The sequence below is a fragment of the Oncorhynchus tshawytscha genome, linkage group LG06 (assembly GCF_018296145.1).
Source record: "Oncorhynchus tshawytscha isolate Ot180627B linkage group LG06, Otsh_v2.0, whole genome shotgun sequence".
Classification (NCBI taxonomy): domain Eukaryota; kingdom Metazoa; phylum Chordata; class Actinopteri; order Salmoniformes; family Salmonidae; genus Oncorhynchus; species Oncorhynchus tshawytscha.
The window spans coordinates 53,636,300-53,649,995 of record NC_056434.1 but is presented as its reverse complement, the minus strand read 5'-3'; the positions used below and the strand labels follow the sequence as shown (position 1 = coordinate 53,649,995).

General features: G+C 41.9%; 1 protein-coding gene across 2 annotated transcripts in view; it reads left to right on the top strand.

Moving 5' to 3' along the window:
• The first annotated feature begins 4,884 nt into the window (after positions 1-4,884).
• LOC112232483 (tetraspanin-18) overlaps positions 4,885-13,696 on the top strand; it is a 112,392-nt gene continuing 103,580 nt past the window's right edge. The window contains exon 1 of one of the 2 annotated variants that reach the window (XM_024399515.2): positions 4,885-5,186. The gene's annotated coding sequence lies outside the window, so the exon portion shown is untranslated. The remainder of the gene's footprint in view (positions 5,187-13,696) is intronic. The other variant, XM_024399516.2, reaches the window with a different exon arrangement.

Genomic DNA, 13,696 nt, shown 5'->3' with positions numbered 1-13,696 from the left:
GCGAGTAATATACTCAGAAGCGGTGGATGGTGTACTAGCCATTTCAGCAGGACAATAACCTAAAACACAACAGGGAATGTTCCTGCGTGGCCGAGTTACAGTTTGACAGAGCTTGAAGAATTTTGAAAAAAATAATGAACAAATGTTGCACAATCCAGGTGTGGACTTACCCATAAAGACTCAAAGCAGTAATCACTGTCAAACGTCCTTCTACAAAGTATTGACTCAGGGGTGTGAATACGTATGATAAATGAGATATTTCTGTATTTCATTTTCGATACATTTGCTAAAACAACAACATGTTTTTACTTTGTCACTATGGGGTATTGTTATTAGATGGGTTAGAAAAAAAGAAGAATGTAATACATTTTGAATTCAGGCTGTAACACAACATGTAACAGCCTGACCTGTTGAATAAGTCAAAGGGTATGACTACTTTCTAAAGGCACTGTATAGGGAATAGGGTGCCATTTGGGACACAACCTGAGAATCAGCCAGTCAGTTAGTTAAAAACTTCATATGGCTGCAGGGGCAGTATTGAGTAGCTTGGATGAAAGGTGCCCAGACTAAACGGTCTGCTACTCAGTCCCAGTTGCTAATATATGCATAATATTATTAGTATTGGATAGAAAACACTCTGAGGTTTCTAAAACTGTTTGGATGATGTCTGTGAGTATAACAGAACTCATATGGCAGGCAAAAACCTGAGAAGAAATCCAAACAGGACGTGAGAAATCTGAGGTTGGTCGATTTTCAACCCATCCCCTATTGAATTAACAGTAGGATATGGATGAAGTTGCACTTCCTAGGGCTTCCACTAGATGTCAACCGTCTTTAGAAACTTGAATGAGGCTTCTACTGTGATGTGGGGCTGAATAAGAGCTGAATGAGTCAGGTTACTGGTAGAGAGCCAGGTCCTGGTCATGCGCATTTCACATGATTAGCGACCTGTGTTCCATGGCTTCTCTACAAACAAAGCAATTCTCCTGTTGGAACATTAGTGAAGATTTATGCCAAAAACATCCTAAAGATTGATTCTATACTTTGTTTGAAATGTTTCTATGACCTGTAATATAACTTTTTGAAGTTTTTATCCGACGTTATGCCTGACCTACACGAGCGTTTGGATATGTGTACCTAACGCCCTAACAAAAGTAGCTACTTGGACATAAATAATGGACATTATCTAACAAGTGAAGCATTTATTGAGGAACTGCGATTTCTGGGAGTGCATTCTGATGAAGATCATCAAATGTAAGGGAATATTTATAATGTCATTTCTGATTTCTGTTGACTCGATCATGGTGGAAAATGTTATTTGTTTTCTGAGCGCGTTTCAGATTATTGCATGGTTTGCTTTTTCCGTAAAGTAAGGAGAGGTATATCTATATTTCCATGGCTAATGTCACGTTCTGACCTTAGTTCCTTTATTATGTCTTTGTGTTAGTTTGGTCAGGGCGTGAGTTGGGGTGGGTAGTCTATGTTCTTTTTTCTATGTAGTATTTATGTGTTTGGCCTGGTATGGTTCTCAATCAGATGCAGGTGTCGTTCGTTGTCTCTGATTGAATCATACTTAGGTAGCCTGTTATCCCCATTTTAGTTGTGGGTGATTGTTTTCTGTCTCTGTGTCTTCACCAGACAGAACTGTTTCGTTTTCGTTCGTTCTCCTTGTTATTTTGGTTTTTGTGTTAATAAATCTCAACATGGACTCGTACCACGCTGCATATTGGTCCGATCCTTCATACTCCTCGTCAGAGGAAGACGAATCTCGTTCCAGAATCACCCACCACAACCGGACCAAGCAGCGTGGTAACCAGGAGCAGAGGGTGCTGGACTCCTGGACATGGGAGGAGATTTTGGGCGGAAAGGGACCCTGGGCACAGCCTGGGGAATATCGCCGCCCCAAGGCAGAGCTGGAAGCAGCGAAAGCTGAGCGGCGGCGATATGAGGAGGTAGCGCGGCAGCACGAGAGGTTTTTGGGGGAGGGGCACACGGGGAGGGTGACAGAGTCAGGTTGGAGACCTGAGCCCACTCCTCGTGCTTACTGGAAGAAGCGCAGTACTGGTCAGGCACCGTGTTATGCGGTCAAGCGCACAGTGTCGCCAGTACGCGCTCATAGCCCGGTGGGCTATAGGCCAGCCCCCCGCAAGTGCCATGCGAGAGTGGGCATCCAGCCAGGGCGTGTTGTGCCAGCCCAGCGTGTTTGGTCTCCAGTACGCAGTTTCGGCCTTGGGTATCCTGCGCAGGCTCTGCGTGCTGTGTCTCCGAGGCGCTGGGAGGGTGCAGTGCGTTCTATGCCTGCACTCCGCCCATGCCGGGCGAATGTGGATATTGAGCCTAAGGGAGAGGTGCGAGTGGTATGCACCAGATCTCCAGTGCTCACCCACAGCTAAAATGGTGATCCAGCCGGGAGGAGTGGTGCCAAGGCTGCGCACCAGGGCTCCAGTGCTCCCCCACAGCCCGGTCCATCCGGTGCCTCCTCCAAGCACCAGGCCTCCTGTAGGTCTCCTCCCTCCAGGTCCGCCCGTCCGTCCTGAGCTGCCAGAGCCGCCCGTCCGTCCTGAGCTGCCAGAGCCGCCCGTCTGTCCTGAGCTGCCAGAGCCGCCCGTCTGTCCTGCGCTGCCGGAGTCTCCCATCTAGTCTGAGGTCGGCGGCGAGGGTCGCCGCTCTAAAGGCGCCACTGATGCGGGCAAAGACTATGGTGGAGTGGGGTTGGTTGGAGTGGGGTCCACGTCCCGCGCCAGGGCCGCCACCGCGGGCAGACGCCCGCCCAGACCCTCCCCTATAGGTTCAGGTTTTGCGGCCGGAGTCCGTACCTTTGGGGGGGGGGGGATCATACTTAGGTAGCCTGTTTTCCCCATTTTAGTTGTGGGTGATTGTTTTCTGTCTCTGTATCTTCACCAGACAGAACTGTTTCGTTTTCGTTCGTTCTCCTTGTTATTTTGGTTTTTGTGTTAATAAATCTCAACATGGACATGTACCACGCTGCATATTGGTCCGATCCTTCATACTCCTAGTCAGAGGAAGACGAATCTCGTTACATGTAACACTTGAATTTTCATCGACATTCATGAGTATTTCTGTAAAATGATGTGGCTCTCTGCAATATCACTGGATGTTTTTGGAACTAGTGAACATAACGCGCCAATGTAAACTCAGATTTTTTTATATAAATATGAACTTTATCAAACAAAACATACATGTATTCTGTAACATGAAGTCCTATGAGTGTCATCTGATGAAGATCATCAAAGGTTAGTGATTCATTTTATCTCTATTTGTGCTTTTTGTGACTCCTCTCTTTGGTGGAAAAATGGCTTGGTGGTGACCTAACATAATCGTTTGTGGTGCTTTCGCTGTAAAGCCTATTTGAAATCGGACACTGTGGAGGGGTTAACAACAAGATTACCTTTAAAACGGTATAAAATACATGTATGTTTGAGGAATTTGGCGCCCTGCACTTTCACTGGCTGTTGTCATATCGATCCCGTTAACGGGATTGCAGCCCAAATAAGTTTTAATACCAGACACTGTATCCATTGTTAGTGTGGACACCAATGCTATGATTTTATATTCTGAAAGTGACAGTGTTCAGTTGGTATTCCAGTAGTCATTGCCTGTTCACATCTACTTTATCATGTTTAAACTTGCACTTTAGTTCAGGTTTTACGCTTTATAACTTGTTATAAGAATGTATGAGCCTTTATAATGTCTCATAAGGCTGATCATATCTTCGCCCTATGTCTGTGTCGCGACATTCAAATGGACTCAAAATGGCTAGTATTTAGTCAGGATCTTCAGTTTCTCCTCTGTGCTAGTTAATGTACCACAATATATATGCCATTCTGCATAACCAATGCCCACAATAGCCTATCTATGCCCTTTTGCCATTCACTTCAAACACAGTGAAGTTAAAGAGTGACCCAGCCTGTTACTGAGAGTGTGGTCCCTCACTGTGAAAGAGTAAATACAGAGTTTACACCTCTATTGCACAGAGCAACACTACTCAAGGACCATGGAGTCTGCATCCCTGATACCACCCTATTCCCTATGTTGCGTACTACTTTTGACCAGAGCCCATTTGGGCCAAGCCTACTCACTTCTTTGTTTCCTCTCAGGGTTAAATGTGATCAATCAATAATGACTGAAACAGTCAACTCACCCCAGGTTCTGATGACTGGATAGTGGAGGAAAACCCAACAGAACTAACTGATCTGCTGGACTTCCCCAAAAACAGTATTTTGACCTTATTGTGTGTGACAAACGTGGACCTTTGTCCTCTCTGAGCCCTGTGCCTAAAACACCAGACAGCTGCTATCATGTAGCTGCTATCACACACACATACCCACATGCACACACAACACACACACTTCCATTTTGATGGTCATTTACCAAGTAGTTTCTTCTACTCAAGATCCTGACACTTTCTCTCTGTATTGAAATGTTCTTGTTTGGGGTTAGGCAAGTAGAGGGGAAAGGGATAAGGAAACACAGAGTAAAACACAAGGGAATGCAGTTGGGGGTATCACCTATACCACAGGGAATGTCAGTGTCACGATCTTCTGAGATAAGGAAAAAGATCAGCCTGGATACCTGCTTACCTTGCTCTCCCATCTGTAGTAGATTTGTGACATCAGGGACATGCCTGAAAAGAAAACACTTCCATCACCCCAGCCGCACCTCTCTAAATAATCAGTGACCCAAATTGCATTTAATTTATCATAGTATTTCACCTGTGAGTAAAGTTATCATTACCTTGTGTTTAGAAGATACAATCTAATTCAAACTGAAATAAAGGAGTTAAAGGGGCGTGTCTTGCAGGCTGAGTGCCCGCCCCCGAGGGCTGAATAACGTGTGGATGACTCCAGAGCTTTTCAGCGTGTGGTTCGTTCAGTGAGTTAGGAAGAAAACTGTTTGCATTCCAATCTCTCTCTCGTCTGGAAGACAGCATGACCAAATTGGGGCTATAGTTATCTTCGGCTCTGGAATTTATTTGTTGAAGACTGAAGTCTAAGGCTTGTTGTTATTTTTCTTGGACACATATCCTACTTGGCTATTTTCATAGAATATTTATTTCGGTTTTTTTCTGCTCTGATTTTAGTGCATAATTCTATTATCTGACATATTTTGTGGAGAGAACACTAGAAAGCTCGCGCAGAGGTGTTGGACTAAGCTGCAGTTTTGAGGTAAGAACAGCCAATGTCTCTCTTTAGTTGATCTCAATAGAACAACAAAACTATTGCGACCTGTGGAATTTGAACCGAATCCAAATGTGTTCCTTGAAAAGTAATTATAGAGAGCAACATGAAGTGATGGAGAAAACTGTTATGTAAACAATGTTATCCCATATCTTTTAATCTTGCTAAGCGGTTCTGTGGTATAACGTTGCAATATTGATACAAATTGTACTATGCTATTCATGTCTTATTAACTGTGTATGTTGTGCGCAATGTTTTGATTTGGAAATGGTTTGGATTAGCCTAATGGACTAATGCAGCTGTCGGCTATTGTTCTAGTTTGCTCAAGTATAGGTGTTTTTTTCTGACCGTCGTATGCACACTTTATTACACCACCACAACATTTGTTCAATAATTTTAACAAGCAAAAGACTATCTGCTGAATTAAATGTCAGTATTGCGCAAAGGAAATCTTTGCTACATATTGGAACGTTGGACTCAAATGTATCCAATTTCTCCAGCGTCAAGCAGCTTGCATTGTTCAAGACTGTATCAGTATTAACTCGGATGAGTGGACATCATTAACGTTAGGTGTTGACGTGGAGTCAAAAACGGAATTATAAAAATGCCTGTTGAACTTTCAACAATCGATTTTGCTTTAGCCTATACCTAGCCTCATTTTTCAATATATAAAGCTTATTGTCAGTGGAGTGCATAAGTTATATTGAACATAATATATCCTACTTTAACACTGTAGAATAAACTAATGATAGGATACATTCATTTTGTATGACCAAAACATTTATGATGCTACCATTTATCTTGCAAGACACATTTAATCTCTGGTATGAGGAACACCGTTGACACCGTTGACATATTTACCAATTAGCTTGCCTTTGAGAGAGCAGGCAGCCGGCCGATATTGGAGAGTTGAGAGTGAAAGCCGATGTTTGCCAGTCAATCAGTACATCAGTCTTCAAGGCGGCATCTTTCCCACGCGAAGTGACAGCGTAACGCGCGCGGCCCAGGGGGTTCGGTCATAATGTGGGCCTGTCGCCCACGACGCACGTGGTAACAGATGGGAACGTCTGGAGCTGTCTCAGTTGGAGGCACCTTGGCTTAAGGGCAGGAGTTTACTGACAATTAACATTAATCAAAGACTAGTACACATTGGAGGGAGCCCTTTGATATTAGATGTAAACTGGAGTACAGTATGATAGCAGAGAGGTTTGAAACCTCTATATAGACTCCAGCCACCCAAGTCAAAGACTGTTCTCTCTGCTACAGCACAGCAAGCAGAGACCCTGAACATCTTCGAGCCCCAAGCCGTAAGAATGCTAAATAGTTAGTGCAATGTAGATAGTTAAATAGTTAACTTGGACTAACTAATTTGACTCATCACATATGCTGCCTCTACTTTTTATTATCTATCCTGTCGCTTACCCACTTTATACTTAGCTATATGTACAGTGCCTTGCCACAGTATTCATCCCCCTTGGCGTTTTTCCTATTTTGTTGCATTTCAACCTGTAATTTAAATGGATTTTTGTATTTGGATTTCATGTAATGGACATGCATAAAATAGTCCAAATTGTGAAGTGAAATGAAAAAAATAACTTGTTTAAAAAAGAAAAGTGGTGCGTGCATATGTATTCACCCCCTTTGCTATGAAGCCCCTAAATAAGATCTGGTGAAACCAATTACCTTCAGAAGTCACATAATTAGTTAAATAAAGTCCACCTGTGTGCAATCTAAGTGTCACATGATCTCAGTGTATATATACACCTGTTCTGAAAGGCTCCAGAGTCTGTAACCACTAAGCAAGGGGTGCCACCAAGTAAGCTGCACTATGAAGACCAAGGATCACCAAACAGGTCAGGGACAAAGTTGTGGAGAAGTACAGATCAGGTTTGGGTTATAAAAAACTAAACTAAACTAAAAAACGAAACTTTGAACATCCCACAGAGCACCATTAAATCGATGATTAAAAAATGGAAAGAATATGGCACCACAACAAACCTGCCAAGAGAGGGACACCCACCAAAACTCACGGGACAAGCAAGGAAGGCATTAATCAGAGAGGCAACAAAGAGACCAAAGATAACCCTGAAGGAGCTGCAAAGCTCCACAGCAGAGATTATAGTATCTGTCCATAGGACCACTTTAAGCCGTACACTCCTCAGAGCTGGGCTTTACGGAAGAGTGGTCAGAAAAAAGCCATTGCTTAAGAGACAGGCCCCTTTTTTCTTCACTTCCTGTCTGAATGACGTGCCCAGAGTTAATTGCCTGTAGCTCAGGCTCTGAAGCCAGGATATGCATATAATTGGTACCATTGGAAAGAAAACACTTTGCAGTTTGTAGAAATGTTAAAATAATGTAGGAGAATATAACACAGTAGATATGGTAGGAGAAAATCCAAAGACAAATCTACCGTGATTGTTTTTTTTTGAGAGACCATCCTCTTAGAAATGCAAGAGTAATGTCATATTGAAAATTAGCTCCCTGGATGCAATTCCTATGGCTTTCACGGGGTGTCAGCAGTCTATTTTCAAGGTTTCATGCCTGTAACTTCAAAAAATAAGAAGTATCAGTTTTAGTAGTGGGACACAGTCTTGTAAATTCATGTTTGCGCCGTGAAGCCGTGAAGACATTACGTACGTTTCCTATTGAACATACCTCTTTCCGTAAGAAATATTATAGTTTGATTACATTTTAGGGTGTCTGAGGAGTAAATGGAAACATATTTTGACTAGGGGTAGATTATCTGATTCTTTCTCTGCACGTGTGGACTCCTCAAATCGATGCCGACTTTTGGGGATATAAAGAAGGATTTTATCTAACAAAACGACACTACATGTTATAGCTGGGACCCTTTGGATGACAAATTAGAGGACGATTTTCAAAAAGTAAGTGAATATTTAATTGTTATTTGTGAATGTATAAAACCTGTGCCGGTGGAAAAATATTTTGATGTGGTGAGCCGTCCTCAAACAATCGCATGGCATGTTTTCGCTGTAATAGCTACTGTAAATCGGTCAGTGCACTTAGATTATCAAGCATTTAGCTTTCAGCCAATATAAGATACTTATATGTACCTAAATGTTTAAAATCCATATTTATGATTATTTATTTGAATTGCCCGCCCTCCAGTTTCACCAGAAGTTGTCCCGCTAGTGGGACTCTTATATAAAAAATAAGCAAACACATTTGGTGTTTGCCAAAAGGTGTGTGGGAGACTCGTACAAACATATGGTGGAAGGTACTCTGGTCAGATGAGACTAAAACTGAGATTTTTGGCCATCAAGGCAAACGCTATGTCTGGTGCAAACTCAACACCTCTCATCACCCCAAGAACAACATCCCCACAGTGAAGCATGGTGGTGGCAGCATCATGCTGTGGGGATGTTTTTCTTTGGCAGGGACTGGTAAACTGGTCAGAATTGAAGGAATGATGGAAACGATAAATACAGGGAAATTCTTGAGGGAAAACCGTTTGTCTTCCAGAGATTTGAGACTGGTACAGAGGTTCACCTTCCAGCAGGACAATGACCCTAAGCATACTGCTAAAGCAACACTCGAGTGGGTTAAGGGAAAACATTGAAATGTATTGGAATGGCCTAGTCAAACTGTCTTGTCCTGCGTTGCATATAACAAATGCAGTGTCTGTTAATTTATCATCGAATCACAGCCTACTTTGCCAAACGGCTGACGATTTAACAAAAGCGCATTCGCGAAAAAAGCACAATCATTGCACGCATGTACCTAACCATGAACACCAATGACTTTTATTATATTTAAACCTGCATATTTAGTTAAAAGAAATTCATGTTAGCAGGCAATATTAACTAGGGAAATTGTGTCACTTCTCTTGCGTTCGGTGCAAGCAGAGTCGGGGTATATGCAGTAGTTTGGGCCGCCTGGCTCATTGCGAAATGTGTGAAGACCATTTCTTCCTAACAAAGACCGTAGTTAATTTGATAGAATTTTACATAATTATGACATAACATTGACGGTTGTGCAATATTATATTTAGACTTATGGATGCCACCTGTTCGATAAAATAGGGCACGGTTCTGTATTTCAATGAAAGAATAAACATTTTGTTTTCGAAATGATAGTTTCTGGATTTGACCATATTGATGATTTAATGCTCGTATTTCTGTGTGTTTATGACATTATAATTAAGTCTATGATTTGATATTTGATAGAGCAGTCTGACTGAGCGGTGGTAGGCAGCATCAGGCTTTTAAGCATTCATTCAAACAGCACTTTCCTGCGTTTGCCAGCAGCTCTTCGCAATGTTGCAAGCACAGCGCTGTTTATGACTTCAAGCCTATTAACTCCCGAGATTAGGCTGGCAATACTATAGTGCCTATAAGAACATCCAATTGTCGGTCTATGGAATACAAATGGTAAAGAGAGAAATAGTCCTATAATAACTACAACCTAAAACTTCTTACCTGGGAATATTGAAGACTCATGTTAAAAGGAACCACCAGCTTTCATATGTTCTCATGTTCTGAGCAAGGAACTTAAACGTTAGCTTTTTTACATGGCACATATTGCACCTTTACTTTCTTCTTCAACACTGTTTTTGCAATATTTAAATCAGATTGAACATGTTTCATTATTTGAGACTAAATTGATTTTATTTATGTATTATATTAAGTTTAAAAAAAGTGTTCATCCAGTATTGTTGTAATTGTCATTTTTACAATTTTATATATATATAAAATATAAGCCAATTTTTCGGTTTGGGCATTTTTTGGACCTCCAATAATCGGTATCGGCTTTGAAAAATCATAATCGGTCAACCTTTTTCACACACACACACACACACACACACACACACACACACACACACACACACACACACACACACACACACACACACACACACACACACACACACACACACACAAACACACACAGCAAATCAGGTTTCAATTAGACCAGCACTTGTGTGTGAAGAGATTGACTCCGGTGGATTCATTACAGTAACACAGCTCTCTGGTCAGGTGTGTGTGACAGTGCTGGACTGCTCAGCCTCTTGTAAATCCGATTCACTTATTCAGGTTTTCTGTCTCTCTGAGGCCAGTCCAGCTAGCAATACTCTCCAGACCGCAGGGTGAGGCCAAATGAGGTTAGAAAGACAATAGACTAGGTTATAGATAGTCTTTCAGAGCCAGCTGACTGAGGATTGGAAACCTCTCACATCATGATTAATGGACAACACAAGAAACGTACACCAGCAGTATATACAACAGTACATGGCAAACTAAACTCAGGCTAAGTCAGTTGTGTAGCTATAATGTTCATTTATTCAGTGCGTGCCTATCATGGGGTCAGTGTAGCGACAGAAATAAAATATATTCTATTACCTTTATTTCTATGAGTGTAGCGCTCCATCCACATTGTAGGGTGAGAACAAAACAAGGTAAGAACAGTTCACTGGCTCTGAATAGCTGTGAGTGACGCAGATCACATCCCCTATGATGATTAATGTGTTTGGCTAGGATCATGTACATACCCACATTTGTTATCTCACTTTCCCTCTTACTTTCTCCTTCTTTCTTTCCCAAATATCTGGGAGGTTTTGAGTGCTTTTTGAGGGGTGAGACATACACACACACTGCAAAGTGTAAACAGAGTATTTTGTTCCTTGTGTGTGTTGCGGCTGGGTAGGAGAGCATTTGCCTTGTTAAAGAAAGAAAAAAAAAATAGTAGTGTGGTGATGGTAGAACAGCTGCCAACACGGATGACTGAACACACACACTCTTACCACCGCCTAAAGCTTTTCTTCTCTTAACTTTCTTCACATGAGTGTTGTTGGAAAATAGTTTTGCTGCCCAGATACAGAAGTTATGTCCACAGGATATAAAAATGCTAATGTCAACACAGTTCACAAACCCTACAATTTACACAGTCATATGCGTCAGAGAGTAGCAAAAATGCATTCAGTTTTCTCAACGGACCTTCTAATTGTATTTATTTAACTTTCATTTAACTAGGCAAGTCAGTTAAGAACATATTCTTATTTACAATAACGGCCTACCTAATATAGCAGTGGACCCTGTAAGATAGCAGGAGAGAGAGATGTGAGAAAACATCTCATCTCCACCTAACAAGCCTGCTTTGATTTTGCCTGCACTACAGGGATGAACTGGATTTTTGCCATCAGTGATACCATTATACTTGTGAAACACCCAATCAGCCAGAAAGGGACAGACTGGGAAAAGGCACTGTGCCGATGTGTGTTCCCTATCCAATCTAGACCAATCCAGTTATGGGTAGGAGATATTAACGTGTGAAATTCCCATGGCAATAATAATAAGAATTTGGTGGATGCTTTATTTTTGTCCTGGAGCAATTAGGGTTAAGTGCCTTGCTCAAGGGCACATCGACCTATTTTTAACTTTGTGGGTTTGAAGGTTTCAAACTAGGAAATTCTCAGTTACTGGGCCAACCCTCCACCGATCCCTTCCTGTTGTAGCTGATGAGGGAAGGGGTGACAGTGGTGTGCTGCGCTAGCTGGCCTGGTTTAGTATCACTCATAAAAGAGCTCAAATTAAAGATGCACTCTGCAGTAATCACTCCGCCACTTCTTGGTTGCTAAAATTCTAAAAGTTAGACTAATTTAACTTTAATTGACAAAACAAGCAAGTATAGTGTAGAGAATCATTGTACCACCTAACTGGAAATATCTTTTCCAAAACGAAAAATACTGTATTTTCAGCTGTTAGAAGCAGGTGTACAAAACAAACTACAAAACCGAAAGTAAAAAAAAAAAACTTAAAAATGGGAATCATAGAAATAGTGCACATAATTTACTTTCAATGAGAATGATAGATCTATAACACATATTCATTTTGTTTGGTGGCTCAAAAAGTTACACATTGTAGCTTTAATCAATCTGCGGAGGTTCCACATGGAGGGTGTAAGAGTCTCTCTCTCTCTCTCTCTCTCTCTCTCTCGTTAATAACTGCTGATGTGGCTGTCCGCTTGGACAGCCACATCAGTGTCTGATCGCTGCATGGCCCTGTTTTCACAGCCCTAATCACACCACATGATTCATACTAATACACCATACCCACTACCTTTCTCTTCTTTCTTTCCCTCCCTCTCTCACTTCTATCTCTCCCTCTCTCTCTCTCTCTCTCTCTCTCTCTCTCTCTGGCCGGTCGTTTGATTGCTGCATGGCCCTAAACAGACCAAATGATTAATACGAATGCACCATCCCCTTTCCCACTAACTTTCTCCTTCTTTCTCTCTCCTTTACATCTCTCCATCTCTTTTCTTCCTTCCTTATCCATATCTCTCTCTTCTTCCTTACCCCTTTTCTCTCTCTCCCCCCCTCCCCCAACTCTCTATCTCCTCTGCTCTCATCCAGCCTGAGGGCACGTCTGCATCAGTATCGAGGGGGCAGGCAGGAAGGGGAAAATCAGGCCCGGTGGGTCATCTCTGTGTACTTTGCTTCCCGGTATCGTATCAGCCCCACTGCTCTTCACTCCGGCACCATCCACCATGCTGCAGTTCACCCACATATGCACACCACACAGGCATGTGCACACACACACGCACGAGCACACACACACCGTCCTCTGAGAGCTCGGAACTAAATGGTGTATCTATATATTGGCTCAATGTGAAAATGGCTTTTTTTGATCGCTGGAGGACCCTTCATTTAATGTGTGTGATGTAGGAGAGCAGAGTAGCCTGTAATGGGTTCCGTATCTTTGTTGTCGAGAGACACCAGGAAAATGACATTTGCTTTCCAGTGTTGAAGCAGAAATAATTTACACAGTCGAGGTGAGAAAAGGAGAGGAAAGGTGTGTACTTTTCCGGCACCTTGTATAAAAGGGAATAGATGTATGTTTCTGGGGTTTTCACACACAATACATGCATTGGAATTGCACTGGTGTTCTTGCAATTGATTTGATGTTCAAAGACAGTGGGAGTTTGTAGTCTTGCTATTTCTTTAAGCTAAAGGTCACATCATGCAGCAATTGCTTTCATAGCTGCCCAGTTCTTAAAACAATAAGGCTGCCCAGTTTTAAAAACAATAACCAGTTCTTAGAATAGCCTTTCTTCCGTCGAAGGAGATTCGGACCAAAATGCAGCGTGGTAATTTACATACATGTTTAATAATAAAGAAAAAGCGAACAATACAAAAACAACAAACGGAATATGAAAACCTATACAGCCTATTTTTTTTATTTTTATAAAAAATAATTTATTATCTTCAATACCATTCATTCTTTACAACTCATAATTTTCATACATACTCAAATAATGGTATTTTAATTTAACTAATTTAACTAAACAAAAACCCCAAACAAAACCTCAGGGGAGCATCTTCCCTCCCCGTCACCCTAAAACTACCTTTCCCTATCTCCCCGTCCCTAATCTATCCCCTTGCAAATCTAAATGACACCTAGCCCTAAACCCCCCTTCCACCTCTCCCGAGCAGCATGCTGCCCCCACTTCCTCTCCTCCCTCTTCATCCTCCCCCTCAAATC